Genomic DNA, 20882 nt, shown 5'->3' on the forward strand with positions numbered 1-20882 from the left:
AGATCTGGACTGACCTTCGTCTCCATCTCTAACCAAGAGCTTTACGAACACATGGTTCTCATTTTGTGTGAACTGTACGGACGGAGAGAACTGTTGTGTCAAATGCAACTTCATAAGTTGCAAATAAACATTTTATCTTATTGTACTTATTTTCTCAAAGTTGCTTCAGGTAAATCAGATTTTATGAAAATCCTCTGTGAGAACTGCTGATTTTTGAAGTACCACAAGGGATTCTCAATTCTATTTAGGGCTGGACTTTGACTAAACCATTCTAACACCAGATTTTTCTGCTTAAATATGAACTATTTAAGCAGTTTATATATAACTGCTTTCCAACCGTTTTCAGCTTTTGCAGGTTTCAAAAGGTTTCTGATTAGACCCGCACCTTGTTGGTACCAAGCCGGACGTCCTCAGACTTTCTTTAATAAGAATTTTCTTTTTCTCATTCACCCATCAACGCCAGATTTTATATAGTATAAAATAATAACCATTCTTTATGCTTCTGTGGGATATGGATTTCCATGGATTTCAATGCTAATAAAGAAACTTGAACTGCAGTTTGGACTTGCATTTTGAAACGGAGGTCTCCTCATCATCAATTTCCCCGACTCAGCTGTGGTAGTCAATAATTTTTCCTTCAATAAAGTTCTCTTGGAAATCATTGAGGCATTCACAGAGCAGAGATTATATTACACACATGAGGTTTCCATTCACTAAAAAGGTGAGATCTTGGCGTGAATTTTTGTGCTGGACTTTGTTAAAGTGTAAAAAAGAAGTGAACTACACACAAAAGCACACCTCCCTTTTCTAAATTAACTTGTTATATGTAAATGGTACTAAATTGTTACTGAACAGAAAACAGATTATTTCCTTCAACTGTCTCTAATATGGAATCCAGAGAAATACATAAAAATTTATGGTTGCAACAATGAAAGCTGGAAAAAAAGGAACTGATATGAATGCCTTTGAAGTTTTAACTTATTCAAAAGAAGGATATTCATAAAAGAGTTATTAAGCGCCGTCAGATAATTATTTGGTTTTTTCATGTGAATCATTGGTCCCGTTCTCAGCAGGATGCGAGTGTCGGGACGGTTGCTGATGTGCCACGCAGCTACGGCCACATAGCAAGAAAGCTAAAAACAACCAGGCTGTTTCGCCGGGAGCTTTCTGCATGCTTTCTCAGATGGGATTTGTGATGACTGGCAATTACTGTTTATAATGCCTCAAGAAAGATTGGATCAGGTCCAGCTACTAACTGTCATGACTCAACTTAACGATGTGTGAGACTGAGCCTTAATTGCTGTAACAGACTATAAAGGCTGTTACGTAAAAAATCCACACAGATTGCACACGTGCTACATGGCTGACAAAAAACAATACCGTGAGGATGTGTACAAGAGATATGCTTATCTATCAACAGGCTGTTGCATGTTTTATGAGTGCATGTAGGTCAGCTGACCTCTCTAAATTTTCCTTATTTGTCAGTGGTGTTGTAGATGATTATCTGTGCTTCATGTCTCTCTGTCCAGGATGCGTCCCACCTCTCATTCAATGACTACTGGGATAAATTTATCAAAAAAAAAAAAAAAACAGAAAACCAGAAAACCAGCTGGTAAATTCAGGGATTTTACCAACAAGTGGTGCTTATTAATTGGTGAAAACCCACATATAAGAAAGATAAATACAAAACGTAATACAAATATGATTTTATTTGCATTGCGGGAAAAAAGCTATCCAGACCCACTTGGCCCTTTGTGAAAACACAATTGCTGTAAACCATGAATTGTTATTAATGTTAAGCTTTAGAAACTTTAGAAAGTCAGATATTCATTTAAACTCCTGGGCTCTTTTCTTCAGGGCATTTCCAGACAGTTGAAACCTTCAGTAATGTAACTGTAATACAACACAAGGCAGATCTTTGGTTGGAAGGAACAACAATATAATTTTGATGGTGATAGTGGCTTATTATTTTTTGTTTTATTTTAAATTTGTATCATATTATCTTACTTGCAGCGCTAAAATCATAGTGCAAAAAGTTTAAATTATATGTAAAATCCAATAAAAAAAAGTTTTTAAACTGGAAAGGAAAAAAAGTAACACATCACCTCCTGTTCTAAAGACAAAGTTACTGACATCTGTCAATTTTGGAGAGGGTTACAAAGCCATTTCTAAGGCTAACCTCAGTGAAAGCCATTACCCACAAAAGGAGAAACCATTAAACAGAGGCAAAATGCTGCTGGTCAGCCAAACATACTCCAAGAGAACATGGACGACCAAAGAACGCAGACCATGTAAAGCACCACAGGCCTCTATTAAGTTAGGGTCAGAGTTCATGATTAAACAATAGCCAAGACACTGGATCAAAATAGCATCCTGGGTAATTTCTTGACCCACATGCGAAAGTTTTCATTTGATCTGACCCCAGCCGTCCCTGAAAACTCTTTAGCTGTGACTAAGCTCTGCTTCGGTGGTTTGTTCAAAGGGCTCAGTGACGCTGCGCTTTACAACATAAACAACACCCCATTCATTATGACCCGTAACTGGATAGCAACCGCTGGGACCAGGACCGTCCCACCAGGCTTTCAAAGGGCTTATTGATCCATTAATTCCTTCGGCTTTAGTGGTCTGCAGTGACATGGTGCCTCTGCAAATTGAATAGGGGCTCAGGGATTACAATGACTATATCTGATGAAAAGGTCTTGCACGAGTGGCAACGACACAGATGAAGCCAAAGGTTATACATCTTCATCTTTTAGGAAGTCCTTCCCTGTGTCAAGAAATCTGTAGCTCAGCTCCAATAACCCCTATTAGCTACGATGTCAGAGCAGCAGACTGTGACGAGAAGCAAATACCTCTATGGAGGAGCAGGAAGTCCAATGAAAAGTCACTGAAAACAAAATGTATTGTTCTGTCAATTATTATAATTGTTTCCGTAATTCTTAGTTATTCTACATGGATGAACTCAGTTTACTCATTTAAAAAAATATAAGATTGACGTGCCACAGTCATAAACGTGACGTAACACCCGTCATGAAGATGAAGCAGTCTTCATTAATGTCTACAATTGTTGTCACGAAGTGTCATTCGCTAAATAATGACACTTTTAATGCCAGGTTGACCATTTTAATGGACTTTTAGTACAAGTTTTAATGCAACTCCTTCATCTCATGACAGGTGTTATGTCACGTTTATGACAGTGTCATGTCAGTCTTATGCACACCATGTCAAATAAAGTGTTACCAAATAATTTTACATATTTTAATGATATTTGTAACTACATACTGAGCAATAAAGTAAGGCTGGAATTCAATACCGATATTAAATGATAAACCCCTTTTTACAGACCAACAAAAGAGTGAAACTTAAACCAAAAAGTTAGAAAATTGTAAACCTTCTTAGAAATAAAGACAAAAGTCTGAGATAGTTTTTTGGACCTACAATAATGTCTAATATTCTGCTTTGTTTTATTAAAATATCACCTGTTTAAGTAGACTTACTGATTTTGTCCTGCAGTAAATAACTTTTAAGCATCACTTCTCCAATTTAATCCTAAATATTATTCAATACATCAAATATATTTGTTCATATATAACCATTAGCAACTGAAAAGTAGAGCAGGAAGGAAAGGCCCCTTGTAACTCATATCAGATCAACATGGCACCTTTCGGTATCAGATGAGTGTAGACGTCTCCCGGGAGGTAATATGTTGTGATGTCCCTCTGTATGACAACAGGTCATATCTTTGTGGCCTGGGAGATGAAAAGCTCTGACCTTCAAGGTCACAGCTCTGGTCCATCATGTCATCTGATCCCCGTCCAGAAGTCTGTGCTGAGGAAACCCAGCAGTAACAAGAGAGAAAGTGGCATATCAGCAGGGACAAGTTACTTAATTAGCAGACTGGGGGTAATTTTTGATGTCCCGGTGAAAGACTCGGGGCATATGGAGCGGTCCTCGTCTTTAAGATCCTTCTACATGTTCCGAACAAAAAGACACACGAAAATCAATAGTACAAGTTGGAGGAAGAAGATACTTGAGACTAATGGACATTGGGATTCGCAGCTGATGGGCACAAAGGGATGAAATTCATATTGATACGCACATCAGAGGCCAGTGGACTCCGATGGGGTGAGAGGAGGTCACAAGTTGCTTTGACAGCCTTCCAGTCCTAATGGAAAACTATCGACTGAATTGGGAAGAAGCTGCAGGGACCGACGTGGCGCAGGGAGGCACAGATTCGTTGAACCCTTGCACCAAACTGAAAGAGTCTGTCTGAGGGGGGCTTGTGCTTCTGCACCTTTTATATCTGTGAATACAGACCTATCGGTTTCTTACCCGTCCTGTGGGATTCTTGTTTCTGATCAATACCGTAAACGATTGTGCCTTGTTACTGCTGGTGATCAAGAATGTATGTGTTCAAAATTTATACGATTTTATACTGCTTTGTTGTCAAATGTTGCAATTGGACTAAAGTCACACATTGACATGGTCAGTCATAAAGCATCAAGTTATATTTTAATGTACAGTTATTATAATTGTACTACAACATGCAAGTGAAATTCAAAGAATTACTGTAAAAAGTTAATGTAAGTGTTTATGGATTCAGAACTCATTTTTGGCATCTTCAAATTTTTAATGTCCAAATAGAGCACGAGCCACAAAAGATCCCTAAATGAAGAAGCTGGCTGTTTAAAGACTGCAGAATATAAATTCATAAACAGAATGTTGAGTTGAAGGAGGAACTGCAATAAAAACTAAGACGTTGTGGAAGTAACAGGAGTAACAGCAGCCTTGACTGGACTGTGAAGCAAAACCAGCTCAAGAGTTTGTGGGAGATTGACTGAAGCTGAATGATTTAAATGAAATATTTCCCACCGGATGTAATTCATCTCTATGAATATGATTTTAACTTTGAGAGGTGAAGGAATTAAAAAAGAAAACAAATTCATCAAATGTCAATTGATGATATTTACATGTACTGAGATGCATCTGTATATATTTAGATGTTCCTACTGCAAAGTTTGTGTGCTTTTAAATAGAAAATGTGCCTCAAAATATCAGTTTGTACTTGTAGTATGTGCAAATATTCTCAATTTGCCAGAAAGTCACATTTAAAAGCAAAAGTATTTGTGTTGAATAGTTTGATACTGGAATCAAAGGGTTAATTGACAGCTGGTGTATTTCCTGTTGAATTTCCCCCCACCCCCATTTTTCTAGGCAATTAGCGACAGGACAATAACACGACCACACACTTTTCCACCAAAGAGCTCCAACAATCCATGCTTCAAACATTTTTTCCCCGTCTTCTTCTTGTGAATTGTCAGCATGTGCTTCTGGCTCGGCTCTGCCTAAGGCCAAAGCAGCTGTGCATCACTCAGCTTATCCAGTGTGACAGCCTGAAATTACAAGCACAACAGCTCAGTGCTGGGAATTTATCATCTGTAAACACACATATCACTGAACAATCAGTGACTGAGCAGCACAACAGGGGTTGAGCTGCAGTTGATGCAGCAAAAAGGACAACTACTCCCTAACCAGAGATCACTGGATTGTGGGCTAATAGCCGGAGTGGCGGGGTGCCAGGTACACACACCTGAGGCTCCTCACCAGCTTGTGTCATCGATGCAGTTCTGCTGTTACACACAGCACCCAGAGGATGAAGGGAGTCATTAACGAACAGCTGCTGACAATATTTACGCAAAAGCACAAACACAGTAGAGTAGTCTGTGAATTTATCGCAATAAAATCCTAAATTTACTGACCCTCAGTAAATTATTAATAAAAAAAACTGTTACAGTATTCAATAAGCTCATGTCTCGCTCCTGTTGATGATGTTTTCATGTGGAGAGGTTAGCTGAAATGCTACTCATTTTGTTTGGATAACACTTTTTGGCTTCTTCCAAATTTCAGTGAATGTGTGTGGATAAAATTTTAAGAAAAAGTTGGTCCTTTGATTTTTGCGTTTTGACTTCACAATCATAAATGTAATCAGCAGTGAGTTGAGCTGCAGCAGCCAGTATAATCCATCCTCCACTGTGAATAGTGTGCATGAACAATAATGAAGTTTTGTCCTTCCAAGACATAGATAATCTTAAAAATATATATATAACAAAAACAAAAAGAACCCCAGGCAAACTGCAACCATATGATTTGCTGGGAACATAAATTCACACACAGTAAAAGCACAACCCAATTGTAATATTGTGAACTCACCTATTAGAAGCTAAAGAGCATAGAAACCTTAATCTGGGCTTTTTCAAACCGTTCAAAGCAGAACTTCAGAATATGAAAGAAGGTCTCTCAAATTGTATCTTGCACAGATTTACTGTGAGATAGTACTAAAAGAAAATTCTGTCATTTCAGACAAATATTTACACATGAATGTAAATATGTGAATGAATCAACAGCTGATGCATCCACATGTTTACTCTGTGATACAGCAATCATTAAGAAAGGTTCACAGCTCTGGCAGAGTTGTTTATTTTAAGAAGTGGAAGCAGCAGAATCAGAAACCCTTGGACTCCTATGTTCACAAAAAAAAATGTTAAAAAATCACAAATTTGTCCCCGTTCATCCCTTAAAAGTCTCTGATTAAGGAAATATAACCAAAGGTAAAGCACTCACAATTATCACACTTGTTCTTCCAAAGACAGAGTAATAACTGGTTTTCTATATAAGTAGGGGTCTGTGGTGCAGCAGCAGCCCTGCCTCAGTGCCAGAGCTCTGACCCGTTCACCAGCTCTCTGGCTCTCATCAGAGTCCCAAGTGAAACACAATTTGTAACAGTTCAACTATTTTGGTTCAACCACTCAGCTGAAACAAACCCAGAGACTCGGAGATACGCAGATGGCGCAGCGACAGCGCTTAGTTAACTGCTGCATGACAGACACTTTGCCATGTGGATGCAATGAATTAATAGCAGACGTTTAATTGACATAAATGAGACCTGCGATGTCCACGGACGTGTCCTTAGAGGCGTTTGATGACTGCTTCCTTCTTGCCAACACGAAGATCCATAGTGACAGCAGCCAGAGGGATCTGATGTTCAAAAGGCACATGGAGCCTGTCAAACGTCATCCACTCCCATGTTACCAGGACTGCCGATTAGCTGAGATGAACAATGTCACAACGCCTGATCACCCCAGATAATATAAAACGACGCCTCAAGATGTCAGAAGAAGACGAAATTTTATGTCCAGTTTGTAAAATATTTCTTTCTGTTATTAACAACTACTGGATGCTTCTTATTTCACGTAAAACTAGTGCTGCCTACTGTTTCTACATCTGGAAAAACGGAAGCGCTCCAACTATTTTCCGAATCTTGGCCAGATCTCTGTCCTCTGAGACAGATCTGCTGTCTGGTTCAGGTGTGTTTTATGTATTTTGTGAATCTGGAAAAGGCTTATTCATGTCTTTCAAGACATTTTGTGGAGTGAGCTGTATGGGTATCGGTTGACATGGACGCTTTCTGGAGCTGTTTGGTCCCAAAGAAAGAACCTGTATCCTCAGACCAAAGTGGAGCTTGTTCCCAGTGTGGCTTGAATGCTTCCAGAGCCACTATGCAGGGATGCACATGCAAGGAGAATTTATTTATTGAAGAGAAGTCAGGGCACACAATTCATGGCTTGGCTGTGGAAAGAGACAGCGGTATCAGAGAGAGGCGATTGGCACAGTTTGACCACATGGGACTTTTTCAGCACTCCACTTCCCTCCAGTCTTCAGGGCCGACTCCAATAGTGCAGCAGATGCTGACAGTGACAGCTGTCAGCGATGGAGGCAGGAGACACACTCCAAATACACAGTTCAGAGCACTGAAAGACTCTGCAGTTAAAGCAAGCACCAATCCAAAATCAAGATACACGGACAGCAAACAAGCAATGTCAAACCCAGAAAAGCAGATGTCAGCTTGCGTAAAAAGGACTGTTAGTGAATAGGTGCCAACGAATCAGAGGACGGGTCGATATCCAGATATCCAAAAGGTGGTTGAGGTTTCTCGTAGCCAAGGTGAGATCAACTTGAACTTGATTTGAAAGAGGAAGACAAACTGGAGCAAGAGAAGATCACTAAACATCTACAGGGAGAAGGTTGTTTATAATCTGGTAGAGACTGGAGAGAAGTTATGTAGAGCTGGTGTGAGATAGAAACATCTAAGCATGGCCCAGGTGGGCTGAAAAAGGCTAAGAGAGTCTTGGCATGAATAATGATGAGAGATGTGGAGCAAGAACACAAACCAAATACAGACAGAAATGCATCATGGTATGAATATAATCCTGACTATGCAAATTAAAGATTCAACTAAAGCAAAACAACATAAAACAGTTGATCAATAGCAACACAGCAGAGTCAAGATCGTCTATCAAGCATCACAAAGTTACAAGGGTTTTTATCAGAAGATTAAAACTAAAGGAGTTCGCTGAAGTACCCCACTTTAATTTTGTTTGCAGAGCAAAGTGCTCTTAAAAACAGGTGAGAGGTGAAGTGAACTGACAGGATGTTTGTTCAAACAACTCCTGGTAAAAACCTAATGGCCATAATGTCCCCTGGAGGAGATGCAGCACTGATGGTGCAAGATGCTTTCAGATATACATTATTTACATCTAAACTTCCTCAAACCCTGGAAAGGATAAAGCTGAAAGTTAGAGTTTATTTTATTTATTTCCCAAATCCACAAATAGATTGTTGCAAATTGCTTGTTATTAAACATGCATGACTTGCATCAAACGGCAGTCGTGCAGTTAACAATGCCGTGAAAAGCATCGGTATTTATCACCAGAATGAGTCCGAACAGATGATATCAGTGCCTTGCAAAAATATTCTCACCCTCAAACAGCAACAGGTATTGAACCTGTGACTCACATCATCATTTTAATGGTTACTTATGGAGACTAACATTGATACCAAATGTATTATTAGGAATAATATTAATCAAGTCAACATAGTTGAAAGCAAGATGGGGGTTTTTTCAGAAAAAAAAAAAAAAACTTCCGTGCTACTTTGTTTTTAAGCAAAGTTGTGGGCTCTTGATTAATTTGTTCAGTTCACACGGCCATTTCATATCCATTAGTTACCTCCATTTCTATAACCGAAGCATTTCCCTCCAATTTATTGTTAATATTGCTTAACAGTTGAGTATTTTGATTAATTAAATCATTAAAAAAACATAAAAATCTTAAATCATTTTAACAATTTCACTTTGTATTATTTTACCTATTTTTATGCGTTTCACCCAATATCCTGATTTCCAAGACAAGATGCATGGTTTAATGTTGTTTGCGCTAACGTTTGAGCTTACCACCTGAAAGTTGGAACTTCACCAACTTTCTTCAGTTTGTTATTCACCTTTAAGTGAGCCTGTGCAAACAGTAGCTCCAGTTTCCTGATTTTAGCTGACAGTGGTGACGTCCAGTGCGGTCTTCTGCTGCTCTACGGATATTTTATCTCTTTTTGGATCATTCTCTGTAAGCAATGGTTGTGCGTGAATCCCACAAGTTTAAGCAGTTTCTGGAATAAGAATATCGTCAGCTCGGCTGGCACCAACAACCTCAAAGTCACTAAAGTCGTCTTTACCACATTTAGCTGTCGTCTGAAGCGCTCTCTCAAAATGCTCGGAGATTGGAAGGGAAGTGGCTGAACAGATTGTTATGTCACCATTAGGGAGCTGTAATAAAGTCATATCTCTCTTGCATTTTGCATGACTGCAGGGAACTCCACTCTCGCCTGTCTGCTCTGCTCACATCAGCCTCCTTTAAGTGGAGCAGTTCTGGGCTGCAGGTTTTTTGCCTCGTTGCTGCCAAAGAGTGTCTGTGCCAGATAGCGTTGCATGATTACACTCAGCCGTGCACGATGTTGTGGACGGCATTATAGCTGGAGAATAAACTGTCTCAGGCCTCATTAAACACCCACACATTTGGAAATTAGAAACCTGTTGTTCACCGTTTGAAAAGAAGCAGAAAGCCGCAGAAAAAGCACCAAAAGCTGCCTCGGTGAGATGCACGTCGACAAGAGCTTAATAGATCACAAAATATTTACTGGGGAAGAAAGGGACGCTCCAGGTTTGTTTGGTAAAATGATTTCCTTAATTGTTTTATGACAGGAAGAAATATAATCTCACTGCTAGTGTGTGTGTCAGTGATTTGAAAATTCTGGTGATCCTGATAACCAGTGACAATCAAGTGCATAAAATGTATCGTGTTTCCTCTGAGCTGTGAAACACCAAAGCTGCTCTGACAGATTTTTCGCCGAGAGCCGATGCAAATGTTTTCTGCTGTACGTGTTAACCCCACTGTAAAAGACTGTCAAACTGATGCCGTCCACATTTTCAAGCTCTGCTATGCAAACATTAACCAAACTCATTAATATTTACTGACCAATACCAGTGCTGCATTTCATTTGTGAGCAAACAATTACAAAGGGATGGATGCCAACATTTGTGGCCTAAGGTGTTTACTGTGATTGTACCTACTTGGGACTTTGGTTACACACATTAAAAATTGTATTATTACTTTAAAATGCAAATATAAAACACTTCATAGGACCAACCAGCACATAAAAAGAAAATCCATTATTGTCAAATGTATTCAAATAAATTTAGAAAGGGTGGTAATCTCTCTTGAGTGCCTCTCTCAACCTCTTTAAGAAGTTCAGTTTAAATATGAAATAAAACCACTTGGAGGTCAGCTCCAATTCTACAGCTTCTCAAGAAAAAGACAATGATTTGATCTTGGGCTCCAAATCCAAGATTTTAATTCGACTCATGGCATCTTTAGAGGCTTTCTTGTTGTAGGTGCTGTTTACGTAAATTATAATACCGAATGCTTGAAAATATTCACAGCATGAGTCAGTTAAATAGTTTCTGTGATTCAAAATTCAGTCCATGGAGGAAAAACAAGGTTAGAGCACATTTAGCTTGAGACATGGCATTTCATACTGTGACTAAGTTAATAGACACTCATTCTCAAACTGATGCTTTACTAACTATTAAATATAAAAACAGCGTCATCAGCATAAATGTGAATATCTGCACTCTTCTCTCACATTCAGTGTGATATTACCTGTGCTCTTAAGATAAACAGTAACGACATAAAAGTTACAAAAACTGCTGTCAGAGCTGAATTTGTATCCTCCAAAGAAGAAATCAGAAAGAGCTCAGTTCTGATCAATATCAATACTGATCAAATTTCTTTTCGTTTTGTTTGTGAACAACACTCGACCAGCTTCAAATCTTTTTCATACAAGTCCCAAAATAGAAAATAAAATAACTCCTAAAAACGTATGAATCTTACTCTTAAAACAATGAGTAATTAGGCTTGAGAATATGACTTTTTGCCCCTAAGTTATCGACCTTCTATCTGTGCAATATAGGTTTTCTTAAAGGTAAGAGTTCATGATTAAAAAATAACCTGATTTTCATGATCCCAGCTCTGTGATCTCAAGAAACTTGTTGAAGGATTTCATTAGCAGCCGTCTTAGGGGGAACAGCGCTGCAGCCCCGCTTCTTCTTGCGTCTCTCTGGGTTTGATTTGAGCCTAAACGGCCACAGGATACAACTCTGAGGGCATTAGCATTCTCTGCAATCACCCAGCAAAATTTCAGATCACTCTAGTTTAAAGTGACAAGTGCTTAAGCTACAGTACAAGGGGGTAAAAAACAACCGCCTCCTGCTAACTACAAACAGATTATGTAAGGAACAATGCTCCGCTCTCGGGCTTTCATCTGGCGACGTCCATTTCTTACCCTATTTCTCAACGCTATAAGGTTACACCTTCCAGGTATAACGCCATCGTGCTCTTGAAGCACCTTGACTTTATGGTCAAGTTCAATAAAGTTTACATAAACTGGGAACCGGTTGGGAGGGTTTGCAGAACTTTCTTCTAGCAGAATCTGGAGCCCGGTCCCCCTTTTTCCCCATTGAAACTAGTGGTTTAAATATCTAAGACTAAAAGATAGTCTTATCAGTGACGATCCGTTTTGCTCTGGACAGGAATGTATGGTGTTCAACATCTTATTCAGCTGATATCAGTGGATGTGAAAAAGCTACACCAGTGGATTTTCCCTTTTAGCTGCAGGGAGATAATGCCGTGGCGAAACACGATACAGCACACAAGCCGACTTGTGCCGTGAAAGATCAGTGCTCATAACACATGATACAGATTAACTTTGGAGCAACCCGGGTGCCTGTTAACACCACTGTTTGATCTCAATGGCACAAATTGATCCAAGGTGAAGAAATTGTTGCCTAATTATGATTGATGATGACAAGAAGAGGAAATGTTTTGTGCCCTTAAAGCTTCGCAGTAGGAGATTTGGGAAGCTGTGAAATTATGGAGACCACAAATAGAAGTTTTACTAAATAAGACAAAGAAAGAGAGTTGAATGTTTACTCTCAGGGACTTTGGTCTGAATGTCTTCTGCAACAAAATAGTATTGTGCTTCTGCTAACAAAGTGTTTCCAAACTATTTTCATAGTTCAACTTTCAGAATATGCAATAATGCTTGACTAAATACGGAGGGTCCTCCACATTTATTCATCTCTTATTACAGTAGTATTATCCCCTACAGAAAATTTTTAAACGATCCAAACTTTGAGAATGTTTATTTAGTGAGAAAAAGTATCCTACTTCACCAATTAATTGTGTTTGTTGGTTTTACATGTGCTGTTTGCATCACTAAGAAATCCTAATTCAGTTGATCAGAGAGTCTATGACCTGAATTGCTTACTAATCCATGACTTTCCATTTCAGTGTGGCAACAATATGACACAGAGGTACATTTCCCTTAACCTTTCCTCAAAATGTTGCAAGTAATTCAAATTTGCATTGGTCTTCAAAAGTCAGATTAAGATAATGACATAACAGTTAAACTCAAATCTATAACCAAAACACTTAAAACATGTCATTTTAGCGTGATTCCTGTGGTCATTTGGTTATTTTCCCACAGTAATGCAACATCTAAGCTTGAAGTCGCCATCAAATCCCGATTCATTTACATTGTCAACAAAAAACCAGAGAAGAATATTTCCCATCATTGTTGTTGGGCTGCAATCAATCAACAAAGAAGAAATCTCAACTTCTGAAGTGCATCATGATTACTAGATAGAGCCAGTATGATTTATGTTTAAGAAACATAAGATCACTACATCCTTTCGTGATTGATAATTTTCATTATTTGATGAATTTACAGAGTTTTTATGTCTGATGGCATTTTTTCCCTTCAGCAGAAATGTGCCTCTCAAAAGTAAGTAACTATTCAACAAACCAGCTCTAAGTAAAGGACAGAAAATATATTGTGATTGAAGAAAATGTTATTTTTGTGTCTCTTCCAGTAGAATTGCATGTCTAGTATGAATCTATTTCTTCAGATTATCATTCTGTGAACGATAAAGGTGTCACTATATTCTTCTTGGCATGTCACTTGACATGTGATCCCAGATTTACTCTACAAAAGTCAGTTTGTTTATGTGTAATATGCCGGACCAGAAGTCACAAGCAGCATTCACGCAAAGTGTCATGGGCTCTGGAAGTATAACATACAACTGCAGCTCTTGTAGATTTTGTTACGCGTGTCACATTTTGTAATAAATAGTCGCTCTGTGTTGATATTCAACCACACGCTTGTAAAATGTTTCTTTCAGAATCCACCCCGTTGCTCTTACTACTTACTACTCGCACTTTGTGTGGAAAGTTACAAAAGTCTCTACAATAGAAAGTCTGCAGGCTAATAAAGTAACTGAAGGGAGCATGTTGAGAATACGATACCATTCCCACCGACAAAAAACATCCTTGTCTTCCTTTCAAGGACCTCTTTCTACTTGCACGATAGAATATGTAATACACTGACATCATCAATAAACATTAGTGGATACGTCTGGTTTTCATACTCAAGAACAAGAATCAAAGGCCTCAGTTTTTTACATGGAAATGTAATCTAAAAATCTATATTATCACATGTAACATAAACATGAATTGACAGTAAAGAAAATCTTTTATTTTTTTCTGAATCAGCAACAAAAAACAAAACAACAGTAACATAAATTGCTATCGTATTTACATTTCCACAGAGCTGATTTTATTTTATATTTTAAGCAAGCAAAACTGACTTTGATTCCCCACGAGATCAAAGCTTTCACCCTCCACCAACAGCCTCAATCGAGCAGGAAGGATTTTCCCCCGACTCTGTGTCTACAATAACTCCCTAAATAAAGAATCTGCAATCTGCTCTCGTTACACTCAGTGCACCTTTTTACTTCCCCCGTTAGCCGGGGGGGTGGAGGAGGGATGACCAAATGCATTTCATATGCGAGCTTCGCGCTTCACTGCCTCCTGAGCGCAGGACTGAATCATGTTCCACTTTAGAGACGATAATTTTACATTTTTAATGACTCGCTGCTGGGTTAAGAAAGCGAGGGCGGCTTGCAGGGGGAGATGTGATGCTCTGGAAACCCTCTTAGTCCTGGAGAGCAGCTGGAGGAGGGGAGGTTCAAGAGCTGAATATTTGAGGAAAGGTTTTCGGAAACTACTTATAAAAACGTTGAGCAGATAGAAATGGATCCGAAAAGGTATGGATAGGTTAGAAAACTGTGTGCTTTTACACTAATATTTTAATTTTTGGGCCGCTCCACTGTACGCTGGCCATTGTGAAATCCAGTCAGAGATTCCTCAATTTCACGGCTGATTACCGCGATGCCAGGATTATCTCTCGTTATTTTAAGGCAAATAATAGAAGATTACGACTTAATGGGATCAGTGAAATCAGCTGGAAGAGACTGGGGGCCCTCCACCACAGAAAAAAAAAAAATCAGCAAATCGCAGTTCAAGCAAGGGAGAATTGTGAACCGCTAAGGTGAAATAGTTCACCAGAGCTCTATAACCAAGGGGACTATTTGACACGCACGTTTTGGACGCATTAAGAGTTCATTACAGCTGGTGAAACTTCTGTAACCTCTTAAGCCGAGGTTGTGACCAATTTATGTGAACACCTTTTGGAGAAATTCAAAGTTGCATAGAGCCGCTGTAGGACAGTGAGGTTTCTGTCTGCAAGTTAAGCAGTTTGTAGCTCTCAAATTCTGTCTGTTTTTTAAGTAATTAGCTTATGCTCTGCACTGCCATATCCATAAGTGCAGCTCCTTTTGAAGAAACCAGGGCAAGAAAACAAGAGCCCAGGCTTCCCCGGGGTCAATGCCCACTGCAGCCTGGATTATAGCACCAAAGGAATCCTGGGAAGCGTGTATTGATTTGGCCTGACACTTGCTGCCACATTTAGCTCGGCCGCTGCTGACTCGCAGGGGCTTCAAGCAGTTATCTGCCATATCCTCTACTATCTTTAAAGAGCACTGAAAAATTACCCTCGTGCCACAGGAGATTTTTCATCACATAATTAGCTCAGTGCACCTAACCGCAGAGCTCCTTTGACTATAAATACAGGCTTAAAGTTCATGTGCGCAGGACTACGTGTAATTAACTTGTTAGCATGAGCGTGCTGTGATGGAAACACTGACCTTTCTGAGATGCATTTGTTTTACAGATTGCGTTGCAAGGTTATTTGGTATCTGCTGAGAGAAAGAAGAAATATATAGAACAAGTGCTTCCAAAGCAATTTTTTTTTTTTACGTTGACGGTGTAATTCAGGTAAAGTGTCCAACAATTTTCATGTACTTCAAGGTAAAGAAAAAACCCATAAAATCTGAGTTTCATTGACTTTCTTTTGTTGCCCCGCTCGTCTCCAAGCACACTGCATGCTGTGCCTCTTCATTCAATTAGCTTCTCCACCGTAACAACCTGCCCATTACATAATTAAAGGCTATTCTCGTCAATAAAGCAAAAATAATTTACATGCCAGCACACGCAGCAGTATTTCTGGTCCAAGAGGTGCGACTGCAGACACGTCAGACATTATAAACCTTCGTTTTGTGTTTTGTTTGCATTTGATGTTATTAAAGTAATAGCTGATAGGTATTTGTACGAAATGACCCGTTGTCCATTAACAGTAACGTTACATGTGAGAGATGCACAAGAAAACAGAACATGGTGAACACAACGTATTCATGGTAACAGAAAGATGACAGGTTTGTGTTCTGGTTCGCTGTTAGTTCAAGTTTCTAGTAAATCTTAAGTTTTGCTGAGCAAACTGAAGAGCAGTCTGCTCTTGGAAAGATACTGACAGCTGATATTTTGTCCCCAGGAATCTGCAATCTGCTCTCGTTACACTCAGGAATCATTAGGACCAGAATCTCTTTAAGATTTCTCATCCTTTCTGGAGCTACAATTCTAGAAACCTGAAGTGGTTGTCATAGTTTTTCATCTAGTTTGCCATTTATACTGACAAGAATGTGCTAAAGAATGAATCGAAGTCTACAGAAGTGATTTCAGAAAATGTGAGGTCACGTCTCTTCTCTGAAGTGTGTGTGTGTGTGTGTGTGTGTGTGTGTGTGTGTGTGTGTGTGTGTGTGTGTGTGTGTGTGTGTGTGCGCGCGTGCGTGTGTGTGTGTGTGTGTGCGTGTGTGTGTGGGGGGGGGGGGTGTGCGTGTGGGTGTGTGTGTGTGTCACTTTCTGTGTTCTCAGGTTCAGTAGTGCATATTTTGTCACATTTAAGGTGTGGGATTCACAGCGTTCTTCTCCTTTCAATCTCGGTACTTTACTTCTGTTATGGCATCATTGTCTTGATTAATTTTACTTTTTCAAACTAAAGGATTAACAGTGACCTGAGTGGTCAAATAATTTTAGTCAAATTAATCAGAATCTGTGAGCTAAATGGGGGGACTAAGTACTTCTTCATACCTCTTCTTAGACACATACACCACCATGCAGGTGGTGTATGTGCATGTAATTGGACATGTGTGGTAAGTAATCGGGTGTAGCATTTACACTTACGGATGTGTAAGTATTACATTTGTTTTTCTTGTGGAATGTCCGAAATAAATTCTTCTCCATTATCAACAAGTAATGTTATTTTGAGACATTGCTTTGATATTTGAGTTTCGTTTTTGTAAATACTGCGGTACCTACAGTACTTTGCATACACGCTGTATGAAAGCTGTGGTGCTGATACCTTAAGGTTATTTAGCATGTTAACAGCTAAGCGTCGTGGATTCAAGGTGATCAAATTTTAGTGTTAAATTAGCAGAAGGACATTGTTTTTCTATGGCATCATGTATTTTTACACCACTGAAATAAACCTCAGATACACAATAGTGTGATGGGGGTATTAGCTCTTGGTGTCACATTTTGATGCACAGTGTCACAAGCAAATTTAACTTTTATCATGCCCCTTGGTATCATTACTACTCAGCTGTAATCATCTCATCACCCAGTGTTGTTGTTCTGTATGTTTCCAGACGAGATAAAGGGAAATCATCCAAGGTTTTCCCCCCAATGGAGCTCCCTTTGGCCTTTAATGAACAAACGCCATCATATTTTGCTTAGACATTTAAACCGTGTCAACACACTTTAATTTGGCCCCTTTTTCTACAAACTGAAAGGCTAAAATTGTTTTTTTTGTTTGTTTGTTTTTTTTTCTCGTGCAACTGCCAGTTTTGTAATTGTTGGGGTAAATGTGGTAACGTCATAAAGTATCTTCTTCTGTATTTGTGTCAGCTTCAAATGCACTTGTGGGAGCTCGCCAGATGAAATGGGCAAAGACAGCTTCACAACCGCCAGGGGTGTTATTCTAAGATCGGGCTGGAATCAGAAGTTTTGTCGGTTTCAGTTAACCAGGGCGCTGCTAAATGGCTTAAGCCAAGCATCAGTGCACCCAGCAAAGGCTCTGAGATATATAGCTGCATGACAGCTAAAGTAGCTGGGCGCATCACGAACATGTACCCAGCCTTAAGAGCCCTAAGGCTTTCTCTTCTTCATGACTGACTTCTAAAGTGTTTTATCCCTGGGACATGGCAATAATGTGCATTAAGATCAAGAACACTTATTTCAATGGTGCTTTATGTTTTATTCTGCCCATGAATTTGGCCGTGTCTAGACTGTGTTGCTGAGAACAGCTCACAAGGGAAGGATTTTTACAGGAGAGATCTGACATCAAGTATGTCAACATTCGCCGATAATAACTTTTTTGCAGCCAGAAAGGAATTTGAAAGAAACATCTATTGAGCTCCCGTTTCAGCTGAGGGGTTTCCATAGAAGCTGGAATTATACAAACTAATTCATTTACAAAATTACAAAAACGAAATGTTCTTCAGGTTTCTAATGTTGTTCTTTGCCCGACCATGATAGTCCTACTTCAGGTCCAGGGCTGATGTCCCAGATGCTGTTCTTGTCCAAAACCTTTCCCAGTTGAGGGTCACAGGTTTTACTGTGGCTTCTTTAGATTTCTTCCAATAGGTTTCAGGGCATCTTTATCAGGCCTGGATGTTTTCTTCAGAGGAACAACTATTTTGTTTTCAACTCTTACTACCTTCCAGCAGAAAACATGAGATTTTTATCACTTTTGTAACCAGCACTTATTGAAAATGTATTGCAGCTCTTTACAGCTTCACTCCACTGCTATTCAGTATTCTTTTAAATTGTTGCTGTCTCTTGACTGATATCTTTGCGCAACAAGAACATAAAATCTTTGGACATTATTTGAAAGTTGTAGAAGCGAGCTGCACCAGCTGAAATGAACAAATGTTGCACTTTTGGTTCCCAATCAAACCCATTCTGTCCCGACTGTCAGGTGTTTTCTCTTGACTGAAAACAGCTCGATGGCAAGAAGGTTCCTCAAAACAGATATTAGCAGTCAGATAGTTTGAAACTCTTCTGGTTCACTACAAAAAAAAAAAGACACACATACCTTTAGTTATATTTCTGTCCATATTTCTGTCCAGCAAATGTTTTTCAGCCTAGTCAGGACAGATGAAACCGATGCCATCCTGCCTCAGATTGTCAATTTAATTTGCAGTTGTGAAGCCAGGAGGCCACAGCAGAAATATATCATAGCAGATGAAGCCTTAACAAAACAGAGGCAGGATTCCTCATCTGAGGCCAGAGGTTGGATTAAAAAAACCTTTGACTGTCATCCACGGAAACCCCAAACAATATAAAGATAAAATCAAACACCAGAAAGCTTCACAAGTCAAAAATCCATTAGCTGGTAAACTTGTGGTCATCCTGTTACTTTTTGAAGCACTGGACGTCCACGAATAAATATCTGATTTACTGTATTTATCTCATGTTGTGGTTAGATATCCCAGCACTATTAAGGTGGCATCACCTTAACCCCAGTGGGTTCGCTCCCGTCTCAGCTGAGGGGTTCTCTATGAAAACGCTTGGTGGGATTCTGTACACACTTGCGCTCGACTGCTCTGATTATCTTTGCCTCATGAGCTCCCCGGCAAGTTTGTTCAGACTCTGTAACAAAGGAAGTGGCTTATTATCACCCTCTGGAGGAGCTGTGCTCTCACGTATCGTTATGAAACCGCTTCTGCTTTACGAGCAAACTGAAATGAACTTGCAGTTATGGGGATCTTAAAGGGACAAATGAGACAGCTTTACAAGGATGGTAAAAATATTTTTAAATATTATATAAAATAAGTTTGTCGAAGGATATAAGAAGTGAGAATAGGAACAGGTTGGAAAATTATTAAATCTTTCTAATATGTCATTTTGGATATAACTGGTACAAAACTTCCTATTTTCAACTGTTGTCACTGTAATGTTTCCTACCTTTTATTTGCTTAATTTTATGACTTTTTTATTTTATTTACTGGGCTGCTTAATAGCAGCATTTTTCCCAGTGAAGGTTTCATGTTTGTTTTTATAGCCCAGTTGCTGAGAATTAGTTGTAAAAAAAAAAAAAAGTGAGAAATGGGTCAAAGGGTACTGAATACTTTAATCACAAAAAAGGAACTCAAAGGATGAGACTATTGAATTTTTCCTCAGAGTTTTTGGATTTGAAAACTGCGGAGGTTAAATGCTAAGCAATGATATGGGAAGTATAGATCTCAAATTATTAATATTTGGTGATTTTTAATTACTTTCTTCAGTGGCCCCCTCTCAACCAATCAAATACAGGAAATGATCCTCATTTTAATGAATATAAACAGCCATGCAGTAAAAAACACAAAGCAGGTAAAATAGTCTCCGTTTTCTAAGCTGCAGGCAGGGGGCGCCAACTCTCCATTTAGTGCAAATCCACAAAATTGAGAGAAAACTTTTTGGGGCGCAACTGGCAGATAAGTTATTTGCAGACTTCTCTTGACGCTGTGCCGAATAGGTAAAGTAAAATTGACTCATGCTTTTCGTGGAGGCAATGGAGCAGCATCTCTCTACTAGAATAATTAGGCTTGGAGTTAATGGAAGAATTTGAAAAAGTGATTAACTGTGGTTCTAATAAAACACCTAATAGATCCACTATGAGAAACTAAGTTATCCATAAATAAATGTGAAATACATAAAGTCTTTCACATCATAAATTGAGTAACTGAAAAAAATTGCTTTTCAATAATATTTATATTTATTGAAGGGTATCTACAATAGAATATGTTAGCTGATATTTTTTAATAATATTCAGTACTATTTTCACATAGACTGTGGCTTAAAACTGTTTCCTGTTTGCAGAAAACACAGTTATATTTCCTAGTAAGATGAGGGATATCACAAAATGCAGCAGAGGTGACACAGATTTACAGGCACTGGGAAGTTTCTACCATAATTCCACTAATTGAAATGTAAGTTTGCATAAAGCTGCGGTCCTTTATGAAGAATGATTGTTGGCGTAATGTGGAGCAGTGCCAGCACTAATGACTTAATTTCTTGTAAATGGGAGTCTCCTGTCAGCCAGAGGGATGATCAAATTTGTGTGCTCACTGACTAGTTGCGTGTCTTGATAGTCTATTTTTCAAAGGTCATATAGTATTCACCAGACTTTATCTTGTGTGATTTTTTTTATCAGGTGTTGCG

The sequence above is a fragment of the Poeciliopsis prolifica genome, unplaced genomic scaffold (genome assembly GCF_027474105.1).
Source record: "Poeciliopsis prolifica strain line A6 unplaced genomic scaffold, Auburn_PproV2 SCAFFOLD120, whole genome shotgun sequence".
In the NCBI taxonomy this organism is placed as follows: domain Eukaryota; kingdom Metazoa; phylum Chordata; class Actinopteri; order Cyprinodontiformes; family Poeciliidae; genus Poeciliopsis; species Poeciliopsis prolifica.